Consider the following 14,007-nt stretch of genomic DNA (forward strand, 5'->3'; position numbering starts at 1 on the left):
CACTGATTTGGGAGGAAATACATCTTTCCAGCCACTAATCTGTAGTTAATTTAGGATTCTTTTATCGGCTCCATGTTACAGCATGTTGGGAGCCAGTGGCATCAGCAAGAAAAAAAGGTAGCTTTAAACACTTAGGAGAGAAAGCAGGAGAAGTCAAACTTTAGGAGTTAAATTTTTTTTTGGGCTGGGGGGGTGAACAGACAGACAGAGTGTGGTGAACCACGTATGGCTATGTAAGGTTGTTGTATATATGTTCACTATTATTCTACTGTTCTAGTACTATCATTATCTCCACTGTTGTGTATACTTACTGTTATTGCTGTTCTGTTATTGGTTGTTGCTGTTGTACTGTTGGAATGTTGTTATTGGTGCTGCTGTTGGCTCCGTCTGTGGCTCCGCCCCGTCGATCTGGGGCAGTCTGCAGTGCGGGAGGGGCCACAGATTGGCACACTTTTAGTCTATTAAATTGATGGACATCAATTCAGTCGAGACGCTGAGTAGTAGTGAGCCGATGCTTTAATAGACCAAAAGTGTGCCAACCTGTAGCTCCTCCCGCAATGCAAGACTGCCCCAGATCGACGGGCTTTATACCTCCTCAGAGGGGCGGAGCCAACAGCAGCACCAATAACAACATTACAACAGTACAACAGCAACAACCAATAACAGAACAGCAATAACAGTTAGTATATACATAAGCTCCAGTCTTACAAAAGGCACTTGCCGTTTGTTTTGGCCGATAGGAGTTTTCCCCACCGAGGCTGCACTTAGAGAGATTTCCAGCAGCCTTGATACCCTCCTCCCCTCTGCCCCAAAATCAGGCTCTAGCCCCTACCGCTATTCTAATGTCCTCTCTGCCCGCCCCCCCCCCCCCCCGCTCCCCCGAGCCTGACCCCTAGCAGTGCCAACCTGGGCACCCTGGCAGTGTGACACAGGCAGGCAGTGCAAGGGGGGCAGTGCAAAGATGCCCAGGTACCAGGGTACTACCCTGCTCTATCCCGGACCACCCGGGGCTCTCCAGTGGCCTGGGAGACTCCCCCCTCCCCCTGCCAAATGCCATTACGACTGGTCCTCGTTTTTGTGGACCAGTACTAAACAGCACCCTGGCAAGGTCTCCCAGGCCCGGCCAGTGATAACAGGACACTGTGAGTCCGCGTATCATTTTAATATCCAGACTTGGATCTCCCCCAGCAAGGGCAAGAACCCGAGCGCGCCAGGTTGAGCAGGTCAGATGACTCACACGGAGCCCAATTTGGAGCTCACACGCGACTCACCTTTTGTGCCCGGATCCACGCCGCGCTACAGGGTTGCTTAATCACTGTTTTTGTTTTACGATAAAATCCACCCTATCAATATAATCAGTGGCATAATGACAGCATCGTGCAGTTGCCCATATCACTGAACATTCCGCTATATACAAAAACAGTCGCCATGACGACAAATATCATAGAGTATCATAGAATCTACAGGGAGGCCATTAGCCCATTGAGTCTGCACCGGCCCTTGGAAAGAGCACCTACTTAATTCCACGCATCCACCCCATCCCAGTAACCCATTCTAATCTTTTGGACACTAAGGGGCAATTTAGCATGGCCAATCCACCTAACCTGCACATCTTTGGACTGTGGGAGGAAACCGGAGCATCCGGAGGAAACCCACGCAGACACGGGGAGAAAGTGCAAACTCCACACAGTCACCCGAGGCCGGAATTGAACCCGGGATCCTGGAGCTGTGAGGCAGCAGTGCTGACCACTGTGCCACCGTGTCGCCCAGCTTGTTAAGACTGTTAAATGCTGCAACTCTTCAAACTTTCTTAGAAAATGTAGCAAAGCAAATTTCATGAAGTTGTGTCCTGCTTGAACGCTGAGATCTGTTGCCATCTTGGTGCTAGACTCTCAAATTTAGATTCAACTGCATGAGAGGGCTGGGGGAGTTGGCTGCACTGCATTTGACCAAATTAGTTCAGAAGTACTAAGAAATGTAAGAATTAAGATGAATTTTAAAGCTGTGATGAGGTAATAATAATAGGCCACCAGGTTATTTTTCTCATTAATTGTTGCAGAGTCCTAAAAATGAGTATAAAAAATGCATATAAGGATTGCAACATGCGCAAACTGAGGAAATGCCCTTGTGTGTTTCTATCAGAAAGTAGACTCAGTAATATATGAGCCAGCTTGTCACCATTGTCCTTGTGTATCGAATCTTGTCTTCACTTTGGCAAGGCTCTACACACAGCCATCATATGTTGTTTAATTAATACTCCAGTGTTCTTAATCTTCACCTTCTCGTAACACATTCTCAAGTGCAAACTTCAATGCCTAACATCATTGAATAATCAATACAGTGAAACAGTGAATATTTTAAAGGGGAATCATTGGTTCTCCGTGAACGGCAATGCAGGACTAAACAGTGATGCCGAATTGTAATCTTGGGCTGCATTCTCCTGTCCCCCCGCCGCGAATTTCCCCGCGGGTGTGCCGCTTGCTGGCAACAGCATTCTATAATCCGGCACTTGACAGTGGGATTTCCCATTGAAGCCACCCCACGCTGCCGGGAAATCTGCAGGCAAGAGTGCATCGCCAGTGGGAACAGAGAATCCCAGTGGCCGGAGAATTCCGGCCTTTGTCTCCATTGCATTGATGCTGGTTACCTTTCATGAGGGTCCAATCAGAGAATGTGTCCGAGAATAAGGTTCTAAAGTTAGTATCAAAAACACACAATTTTCTCATCATTAAAATTCAAATGAGGTACATTCACTCCCACATTTCTGCACTCCCATTCAGAAAAGCTTCAGTTCACCACATTCATCATCAAGGGTTTGGAGAAAAACTGAGATTTTTTTCCGCTTTCTCTCTTCCAGTTTTCTCCCCTTTTCGGTGAAAGGCACTCCTTTGGGTTGGGGTTTCATGCGTGTATTTGTGGTGTGCAAGTGTCCGTGACCTCTGATTATAGAAGGAATCACGGTTGAACCACGGAGGTCACAAAATGGCTGTCGCGAATGATAGATCTGGCTGTTTTATTCTGCTTCCTAGTTTGAGGTGAACTTTAACTCACCAAATACTCCTTCGGTTAACTTCAACAAAGGCCAAAATTTGAACCACTAACCTTCCAATCTTAATATCTCAGTGCTGCACGAACACAAGGCATAACGCACTGGGCCATCACAGAAACCTAAAATTTTCATTTCTCAAATGAATCCTTTTTAAAATTATAATCCCACAGGCAATCTCTGGTGAAGTGGCAAAGCCTCACGGATGGTACAGTGATTAATTGATTGGACACTAATTCTAACCCAGACACAACAATTTCCTCCCCATTATTCTGAACACCTCACAGAGGATATCTGGACAAATGTGCTTCTTCGTGACAACAGAATGATCAGTTATTACTCTATGGTGAATATACTTAAGAGTCCCACCACCCTTGTAATATTGCAGCATTAAAGGAATGCTGTACAGACCAACAACACCAATATCATGTTTAAGGTGCAGAATGATGGGCAAGAATATGCTGGGAAAATAAGAGCAAATTCAGTACGCGCACAGTTACCAGTATGTAAATTGTCCAACAATTTACAGTGACGAAGAGACACTCCATGATTTGGGAATTGCCGCAAATTGCTGGGTGATTTGCATTGCTCGACCGTTCGCCTTTCAAATCAAGAGCTCACCATGAACCTCCACCTGCGCGTTTCAAGACATTGCTGCATTTGCATTACAAAGTTAATTAAATTTGCCGCAGAAACAAATATCTCACCGGTTTTTATTTCCCACTATGTTTTTTTGTATCTAGTTTGTCTCTAATCCACTCCATTGCCTTTTCTGTTGTTCCTGTTTCCATCTCATTAGTTAATAGAGAGAGGACACGATCTAATGGCCGCGCCCGACTCGGGGCGCCACGTGGCAGGTAAATCTCCGGCTTGCCACGCCTCGCGAGATCTAATGGGATCTCGTGAGACGTGGGCAGAATCCGTATTTGACAAACTTGTATATTAAAGTGAGCAGCTAGTCTCACTTTGATAAGTACTCGCCGGATCTACCCAAGGCATTGGGATCCAATTCCGAGGCGAGGGCCATTTAGCACTGATCTCCACAAATGAAAAGCAGGCGGAACAGCACTTGGGTGGTATCCCAGGGGATCATGGTCCCGTGGGTGGGCTGGCTCTGAGAAGGTCGGTACCCTGGCACTGTGAGCCCCGGGAAACACCCTGCTAAATGCACTCGACACGGGACTCTGTTTCATTTCCATTAGATTGACCCCAGAGCATTGGATGCCCTGGTTCACCAAAGTCACAGCTACCCTTTGACCTCACTATGCCACTTTCAGCTTGCACTTGCAGCAATCTGCAGCACAAACTGTTTTTCATGCTGGACAGTGGGAAAATAAACCTAATCCAGGTTGTATTGTGAGATGTTTTGCTCAGGCAAAATGTGGGCCATTTTTGCAGCGGTGATCAAGGTTGATTGTGTTTTAAAAAAACATGATCTGGAAAACAGAAGTCTCCAGGACGGCTTGTCCTTTTTTGTTAGTTGTTTATCGAGTGTATGCTTTGCAATTAAAATCTGTTTGTGCTGGACCACAAATACAGGGGATGAGCTATTAACAAAGGGATCTGACAGTTTCAGGTTGGTTATTTTTATTTCAAATGAAAAATCAATATGTTTTCTAGGTTATACATATTCAGAATGAGCTGATATTTCCATCATAATGGAAAATAGGTGTCCTGTTACGTCCTCTCTTGCCATATCTGTTCCAATGCATTTTCCAATCCACTGGTGAATATTTCAACATGATTTGATTGCAGTTTATGACAGCATCAATGTCGTCAGCCCGAACCACACTTTTAGGTAGCTGAACAATGTCATCTGTTGGCTAGTGTTTTGCACATTGTGTAGAAAATCGCCTGCAGGAAGACATGGGAAATAGGCGGCTTGCAGCAAAACTGACCAACTTTGCAAGGCGTATCTGCAGCACTGTAAGGGTACACACTGGCCATTTATGCCAGTGGCACTCTTAGGAGATTTTTTTTGCAAAAGTGTTCTGTTGCTTGAAATCCTTGCACCCATAGATTTATGCTGTAGGTTCTAACTTGTCCTCAAGGTGAGGGGGGATAGGTTCAGTGGAGATGTGCGGGTGAATTTTTTACATAGAGGGTGATGGTGACCTGGAAAGGACTGCCAAGTGAGGTGGTTGAGGCAGATACGTTAGCGACCTTTAAGACTTATCTGGATAGGCACATGAACAGACGGAGTATAGAAGGATACAGGCCGTTGGTCTAGATGTGACACGTGATCGGCACAGGCTTGGTTGGCCAAAGGGCCTGTTCCTGTGCTGTATTGTTCTTTGTTCATAATATTGAGACAAAGACAGAAAATGCTGGAATTACTCAGCATATCTCACAATCTGTGTGGAGAGAAGCAGAGTTGATGTTTCAGGTCGATGACCTGTCATCAGAACTGGGGGGAGGAAATTTAAGATGCGAAAGCATTCAGCCAAATGAAAGGGGGAGGATGGGGAAAAAAAAGAAGAGACCATCTATGACAGGGTGGAAGGTAGGAGAGATTAAATGGCACCAGTGTTGGTGGTGCAAGGCCGGAGGGAGTGTTGGTGGCTCGTTTGAAGTAGGTATGTCCAGGTGGAGATGGTTACGGCAGCATCCTGAGTAACGACCAGCTGAAAGCAAAGAAAGGGTGAGAAATAAAGAGAAGAAAAATGAGAGAGTAACTAAAACCAACAAAGAAGTGGGGAACAAAGTTGGGGGGGGGGGTCAGAGGTTACGATATGATATTGGTGATCTCACTATTGAGCTCAGAAGGCTGTGAAGTGCCTAATTGAAAGATGAGGTGCTGCTCCTCAAGCTTAGGGTGAGCTTCATTGGAGCACTGCGGGAATTCGAGAACAAAAAGGTCAGAGCAAGGGGTGGGGAGGGAATTAAAATGAGAGGCAAATTTTGATACCCGCCTTTTGTGGGATGCGCCTCATATTTAAAATAGACCTTCCCAAAATTTCCTCAAAGCTGACCCCAGAATTCATTGCACAGCATAAAATTCAGCCTCCTCGTCCATAACCTTCCTCAAAATCTGTGGTAAGGCATAGGAAAGGTCTGCCATATGGCCATCTTATAGTTTCTGTTAAGCAGCCCCCTCCTTTAATGCCACTTTTATTCCCTGTTCACGTGCATCACATACTCAGAATCCTGTGGCGAAGACAAATGATGTTCTCCTAGCCCCCTGGGCAACTACCCAGATGTGAGAGGAGTCAGGGGTGACTCATCTTTTGTTTTATTTTCCTCCTTTATGGAAACCATGTCCGCCGGTTACATTCATGCGTTTGAAGTTTACTCCCTACTATTGAGGCCACTTAATATTTTTCCCTTCAATCCTGGCATGAAGTTTTCAACTCATTTTGATGAGTTTTGTTTATTCTCTACTCCAGCCTGCATTCCACAAGGATGACGAAATCCTGTGAGAAAGGAAATTTGGGCTCCAACTGATGCCATTTTCCTTTTCAGTTTTCTGCGTGTTTGAGCCATGGTGAAAGGCTTCAGATCGGCTGGATTTGTGAGTGGAGAGATATAAACCCAAAATGCCGGAAATCTGAAATCGCCACATCTGGAAATGCAGGAGCATCTGCGGCAGAAGAGACGGGTTCATCTACTTGCTGTGCATTTCCAGCATTTTCAGTTTTTGTTTCCCGTTGACTGGGACCTGCTGGAAAATGACTCATTTAGCTTGATCTCACAATTTCTGAATTGTAGTCAATTAGCTCATTCCATTGTGGAATTCGCTGGCAGACCCGTATTATTCAAAGTTACGTGCCAAAGTTCGTAACCAGTGCATCATGAATTCAAACTCAGTCGTCACCATCCCAAATTAATGAAATACTTTGATATTAAAAGAAAAAATGTCAACTGATGCTGTATTCAGGAAGGTCACCTCTCACCAGATTATTTGGTTTGGGTGTTTTGATGAAATTCCATTTGGTATGCTTAAACTCAAATGTCTTGTTTTCTTTGAGATTTTCCAACGTGTGTGATTAAGTCAGCTGAAAATGATCTGACTGAGAAAATAGTAAGGCACTGCGAATAATGCAGGTTTCTGTGAATTAATGGTAGGAGGATTAGTCAACACAATGATATAATTAGGTCACTTAGACAACTGTCAACTTTAGAGCATTCTCATCTGTGATAAGGTGCTCTAATTTGACCAAGTACTTCCAGGAAATAACAGTTTCCAGTAGCTTCATTTTTATGCTTCTCCCCATCTTTTACATTTTCTCCTCCCATCGTCACCCTGCCCCCCGATCATGCAACTTGCTGTTTGTGAAAACCATTAAAATTTTAACTCATTCACAATTCACCCACTAGCACAGAGTTAGAATCAGACTAGTGTGTTTGAATAGATTTTCCGTCATGTTTTGGATTCCTTTCAACAATTCAGTTTGTAATTTCATTAAAAATATTTTCAGAAGATTTTTTGTGCTGAGGAATTTTGGGGCTGTGGACTGATTGTATTCCCATTTTGGGCGCATGTTGGCAGCATCAAGCATTCCTAGGTCAGGTATAAAAGAGTCAGATGAAGATTAGACCTCCTGCTACTGTGCTTCAATAACCTATCTCTTCCTTAACCAAAGAAAAGGACATTTTGCACCTTTTCTATTGTTTTTAAGGTATATTACTTGTGCCGAGACTAAAGCTGCAAATACATTGTGGGTTTTGGTTCAATGCAAGGTTTTATTTGGGCTCCCATCAGGCAAAATGTTGCAGCATGATTCTGGAGGCCACCAAGCATGCTTACACCATGAGATGAGGGACTCACCAGAAGATTGGTGTTTGAGTTTGAAATTAGTGTATTAAGACCAGAGGCATTTGACCTTGCTTGCCTTTCTAAATTTGAACACTAAATTATAGCTTTTAACAATTCATACTTGTTGGTCTGGATTTTCACGATATCGACATGAATCATAGAATCCCTACAGGGCCATCGAGTCTGATCCAACCCTCCGAAAGAGCAGCCTACCTAGGCCTAATCCCCCGCCCTCTCCCATAGCCCACCTAACCTTTGGACACTTATGGATAATTTAGCATGGCCATTCCACCTAACCCATACATCTTTGGACTGTGGGAGGAAACCAGAGCACCCGGGGAGACACACAGGCACGGGGAGAATGTGCAAACTCCACACAGTCACCCAAGGTTGGAATTGAACCCGGGGTCCCTGGCGCTGTGCCAGCGCCATGCCCATGGGACTCGAGGGCCCTTTATAAATCATGGCCGGGACTGGATTCCTGACCTCATTCCTGGGTTCTTCAATTTTTGAAAGTTGGTTGGGGTCAAAGGCCTGCACCCTGCAGTCCTGATGTGGCCAGCTCCATTGTGGGGATAGCCATGTTCTAGACTATCTGCAATTTTCATTAATTCAGGCCAGATTAGAATCATAGAATTTGCAGTGCAGTAGGAGACCATTCGGCCCGTCGAGTCTACACCAGCCCCTGAAAGAGCACCCTACCAAAGCCCACACCTCTACCCTAACCCTGTAACCCAGCAACCCCACCTAACGTTTGGACACTATGGGGAAATTTAGCATGACCAATCCACCTAACCCGCACATCTTTGGACTGTGGCAGGAAACCGGAGCACCCAGAGGAAACCCACGCAGAAACAGGGAGAACATGCGGACACCGCACAGACAGTGACCCAAGCCGGGAATTTAACCCGAGTCCCTGGCGCTGCGAAGCAACAGTACTGTGCTACCGTGCCACCTCAGTTTTTAATGCATTGTGGTTCACAGCGCATCAGAAATGTCAAGAGTCATAATCCTCATGAGTGGACTTTTGAAAAGGTAAGCTTAAGAGTACCTCCTTATGCCTCCCCATGCCAAGGTATGCTCCCCAAAACAACCCCTATTGGCTCTCGTGCACCCTCTGCCAAATGGTACCTCTCCATGCCCCCCCATGGCACCTCATGTGCCTTGTGCCAAGCTGTGGCACCTCCATGTCCATTGATCTGTTATACTGGATAGCAGTGTTTTTCAAACTTCTTTTCCCCTGACACACGTTTGCCAATCAGCCAACCCTCGCGACCTACGCCAACTGACCTTCGCGACACACGCCACGCTCGCTTACCTTTAATGTGAAAGGGGAGCCTGCTTGGTCCTCAGAAACTCACTTCAATCAGGTTCACAGGAGGAGAGGACAATGCGTATATCAGGCGCAAACTTCAGCCAGTTCCTTTGTGCCATCGTCTTCTTTATGAAAACGAAAAATCCAACCTTGCACATGTAGGTCATCATGAAGGGCAATAGAAATAAAATGCCTGTTTTACTCAACACTGGGTACTCCTGGGAGATGCTATCCCAAAATCCTGACAAACTCATGGGCTTTTGCCGTGTTTTTAATGTGGTATCATAGTTCAGGTACAGCAGCATAGTCTTTTCATTTGGAGACAGCTATATGTTAATAACTGACTGGAGTCTTAACCGCAAAAGGAATTTTTCACCACATCTCTTTCAAAATCTGAAACTGCTCCACTCATTTGCCAGTACTTCCTGCATATAATACACATGGGCTTTGCACCCTTATTTGCATTGGCACAATTGACAACACCATACCTCAAGAAATCATCTTTATACTGCTTTGTTTCCGGGTTTCTTCTTTGTAGGCTGCTTACCAGAGTCACTGAAGCTCAGTGCAGAGCTAACACTAGCACTTCTCTGTCCTACCCTGGAATCTCCTGGGCAGCTTTCTCCAGCGGATTCCGGTATGAGATCTTATCCAGTAGGTACACTACCTGTTTGTGTCTCTGGCCATCTCCTCATTGTATGAAAATTATTCATCTTCACAGTCCTCTTGCCTTGCTTGCCAACAGCTAGCAAATGGAAGAAGATGTACGATGTGATTTGGCGCCAAAAGCTTGTGCATGGAAGGCGCTTCACAATAGTGTACATACAGGGCACATGGCCTGCACACTGCTGCCGCTTCTGGCTGGAAGACTGTACACACGCTCATTTCCTCTCATTTAAAAGGCTGCCATTACCAATAAAAATGTCGGTAGCAGCTGTTGGTCGCTTCTCCCATGATCGGGACCATCACGGGAATGGCGCGAAGATCGGTCCACGACCCTCCCGATACCCATCTGTGACCCACCCTGAAAAACCATGCTGTATAGAGGCAATGAACCAAGGGTATGTAACAAAAAACTTTCAAAAAATGTTCATTCATAACTTTCCATTATGTTTTTAAAAACTCCTTTTACTACAGGGCAAGAAAAGTGTCAAAAATTCAGATGCTTCGAAGTTTCAATAGCTGAAACTGCAAGCACTTGAAACCTGTTAGCCTTGTGCAAGTATACATTGTGAAACTGACAGCAAAAATCAGAAAGTCAGAGCTGTCAATGAAACAATATTTTCTCTGAGACCCAGCTGTTTTAGTACTTGTTGGATGCTGACAGAGCGACCACAATGAAGCAATGATGGAGGTATAACAAAACCAAACAAAACTCCCCGCTCCCGGAAAGATTCTTCCATCCCGACCCACATTCAGGTTGGGATTTTTATATCTGCCAGGCCTCCCTTGTTAAAAGAAGCCCAGCCTCCTTAACGGGGAGGCTCATATTCCGGGAAACTCTGTGATGGCTGTTACAGTACTCTAATTCATATTTGGGCCCTCAGCCATAATAAAGCTTGGCTGAGAACCCAGGAATAAACTGTTCTGTATAAGCACCTGAGATATGAGGGCTGGAGGGCCTTTCTGTTTTTATGTTAAGTGGAATGAAGTTCCACTGTGCTGAGATTAGCCTTTTAAACAGCTCCTCTCAGCATCCGTCAGGCCCTGTGGCTGCCTCTAGCCTTTTCCCCAAGTTGGCTAGCCCAACTCCCGGCCACATCCACCCCCTACAATGAAAATTCCGTTCTTGTGGGCACTTTCTCCTCAGGGGGCTGGCCGAGCTGGGGAATTTCCCTACTCCCACTATCCGCCTTGAGGATGAAACTCCAGCCATGTTGTTATTGATAATTTGACGCACGGTTTGTTATTGTTTAATGTTGGTTTTGTCTTTTTACTGTGTACATTTTCTTGCTACTTTGCACTCCAGCTGAGATGCTGGGCAGCATCTGTGGCCAGGCAATTCCCAGTGCCTCCATAAAGACCTGGGGTGGGATTCTCCGCAAACTGGCACGATGTCTGCTACCCGGCGCCCAATACGGTGCGGATCACTCCGGCGTCGGGCCGCCCCAAAGGTGCGGAAGTCTCCGCACCTTCAGGGGCCAAGCCCTCACCTTGAGGGGCTAGGCCCGTGCCGGAGTGGTTTCTGCTCCGCCAGCTGGCGGGAAAGGCCTTTGGTGCCACGCCAGCCGGCACCGAAAGGACTTTGCCGGGCGACACATGCGCGGGAGCGTCAGCGGCTGCTGACGACATCCCCGCACATGGGTGAAGACCATGGCGAAGGCGGAAGAAAAAGAGTGCCCCCACGGCACAGGCCCGCCCGCCGATCGGTGGGCCCCGATCGCGGGCCAGGCCACCGTGGGGGCACCCCCCGGGGCCAGATCCCCCCCCCAGGACCCCGGTGCCCACCCGCGCCGCCTTGTCCCGCCGTTCACAAGGTGGTTTAATCCACGCCGGCTGGAGAGGGTTGACAGCGGCGGGACTTCGGCCCATCGCGGGCTGGAGAATCGCCGGGGGTGGGCCCGCCGACCAGCGCGGCGCGATTCCCGCCCCTGCCGAATCTCTGGTGGCGGAGAATTCGGGACACAGCGGGGGCGGGATTCACGCCAGCCCCCACGATTCTCCAACCCGGTGGGGGGGGGTCGGAGAATCACGCCCAAGATGTGAGAGCAGGTTATGGTGGTCCAACTTCCCTTCGTTCCCTGAACAGAAACATTTTTGCTGAGCGCCTGCCTCTTGTTGTACAGCTGAAATTAAGAACTTCAAGGATTGAGGGGATATGAACCATGCACCCTGCCACTGCATGTTACACTGCTTTATCTGTGTACGACACCACTGCTTTTATCTCACTGGACAGTCGAGCAATTGGGAGAGTACATTACCAGTACAACATCTTTTGCAAAATGGCAGGGAGGTTCAACTCCACCTTTTACTAAAGACAAGCACTAAATAGATTGCATATGCATGGTGAAGCAGTGTCCCCTCTATTGCCATTTTTAATCATAGAGGGACAGGTCATGTCATAATAACAGGCTTTAACTCGGGGCTGAAAATCAGACTTTTATTTTAGCATATCTGGATTTTCAGAACAAATGGAGTTTCAAATTTGCTCACATTTTATGCCTAATGATTTATCTCTTTTAACCCAGTGAGCTTCTCAGAAAAGCAGTTGTGAATTCCTGCAACTTCCTCACACTCACATTTTAATTTATCGAGAATGTCTTGTGTGAAGCATTCGCGAATCCATGGTACAATTCTCCACCCCCGAACACCAGTAATATATTGTTTCATAAAGTGCCTCTCACCCCCCCTGCACCCTCAGTGATCTACTTCTCAGGCCACTGAGACCCCCCCCCCCTGTGTATAATGCAATACGCACTGTATTCTAGTCCCCAGCTAGCCTTGCTCTGTAGACCCAATAGCACATACATAAAACTGATCGAAGAGGCAATCTAAAGCTGCAGTGTGAAATACCAGCAGAGATATTAAAGTGTTTTAATTGAAGCAATGTTGGGTCATCCACAGACACTGTGTGGCTCCTCTGATGAAACCGTCTGATCATGTTTATACAGGTTGTGCCAGGGCTGTTGCAGCTGCTGTTAAGTTCTTCGGAACTAATACCAAGAAACCTCAAGAATACCTACTTTCTTTTCTCACTGAACAGCTGGAGAGCTTAATGAGCAAAAATCTCAATCAGCTAACCTGACCTGACCTGACCTGACTTTGCATATTGTCCTTAATAAGGACTTACATTAAAGCATTGAAGAAACTGTTCATTCTTTGGGAAGTGGAGGATTGTCATTGTTCTGTGGCCCCCAGTCACTGCTGTTTGTGATTAAGTTGATGTGTAAAGTTTTGCTGTTTGCTGGACTCGGCCCCTTCACAGCATTGGCACAAAGTGCTCATTCACATTTAGATTAGTCTAACAGCTCTAGGGGTCAGTCTAAGGTCAGACTTAGTAATGATGTAAGGAGAGGCATGTCTGGGATTCTTATTTTGAACTGAAACGCATACCATGGACTACTGAGAAAGATGCACCCAGCAAAAGAAAAGGGGGTAAATAAATGAGTCCCAGACCTGTGGGATACATTCCTTCAGCTTGATACCTTGAACGCTTGCATTTGGGTTTTTTTTTCAAAGTAACTTTCTCTTTCAGCCTTGACTTTTATAGTCTTATTTACTAGGCCCCAATCCTGCAGACTAATGTCTTGGAGTTGTTGTATTATTAAAGAGAAAGTTGCTAGGGCCGCAGAACACATTCAAACAGAAAGCGCAATGCTTGCGAAAAAAATGTAGATGTTCTTCAGCAGTCGGGAGATGCGTGGAGAAGGAGAGGTGCACAAGATCAAAAAGAAAATCTGGACTATGCATGAAAGAATCACAGCATGGAAGCCAGCACTCATTGTCTGTGAGCGCACTCCTGCCAGTCGCGCATGTCATTTCTCATTTTATTACAATAAAAAGGCGCAAGGAGTCTCACTTCGGTAACCACGAAGCTTTTATTTAAAATATTTTTTTTTAAAGTGGCAGGAGATTACCCTTACTTTTGAAAGCACAATTATGAAGCAGTTAAAATCCACAAGCCTTTTTAATAAGCAATTAATGTTCTGTTTCTCTTTGCAAAGCGAGCTTAGCTGTAGTGGTCACAGTGTAATATAAGCAGACTTGATTGAAGGGGACTCGGGTCTCGGGAATAATATCTCATTTGGGGTTGATGCATAGATATTTTACGGGCAAGAGCTAAAGATGAAATATGGTTGCCAAACTGACCTTTGACCTTCCTGAGTTACTTCATACAGTATTAGCTTTTGATGATATCGGTATGTGAGGTACCTTCGCTTTCTCTCCAAA

General features: G+C 46.0%; 1 protein-coding gene across 5 annotated transcripts in view; it reads left to right on the forward strand.

Moving 5' to 3' along the window:
- Nucleotides 1-14,007, forward strand: part of zfhx3b (zinc finger homeobox 3b) — a 594,034-nt gene that overhangs the window by 503,388 nt on the left and 76,639 nt on the right. The window lies entirely within an intron of this gene.

Source organism: Scyliorhinus torazame, chromosome 10 (genome assembly GCF_047496885.1).
Source record: "Scyliorhinus torazame isolate Kashiwa2021f chromosome 10, sScyTor2.1, whole genome shotgun sequence".
Lineage (NCBI taxonomy): Eukaryota > Metazoa > Chordata > Chondrichthyes > Carcharhiniformes > Scyliorhinidae > Scyliorhinus > Scyliorhinus torazame.